We start from the raw sequence: 335 nt of genomic DNA, 5'->3' as shown, positions 1-335 counted from the left end.
TTTATAAATGAATGTAGCGTGTTATTTATTTGAACTTCGTAATGTGTTTTAATATTACCTTCAAACAGCTTGAGCAAATTTGTCTTTGTTTTTTTACAAATAAATGACTTTTTGAGCTCAGGCTTCCCCATCAATATTCAATTTAATAAATTTATTTTGGATATCTTTAGGGAGTCAGCACATGCTAATATGGTGGTTTAGCTCTACGACTTATTTTGCTATCCTTCTAATGTATGTAGGCATTTTTTTTGTTATTCTGGATTCAAATGCGGATTTATGATAAATGTGTGTGTAATTCATAAGTAGAAAAAGTTTACTTATATCGGTAATTCTTG

Source organism: Echinococcus granulosus, assembly GCF_000524195.1.
Source record: "Echinococcus granulosus chromosome Unknown EG_S00048, whole genome shotgun sequence".
NCBI lineage: Eukaryota > Metazoa > Platyhelminthes > Cestoda > Cyclophyllidea > Taeniidae > Echinococcus > Echinococcus granulosus.
The sequence above is the reverse complement of the archived record's forward strand: the minus strand, read 5'-3'. Positions refer to the sequence as shown.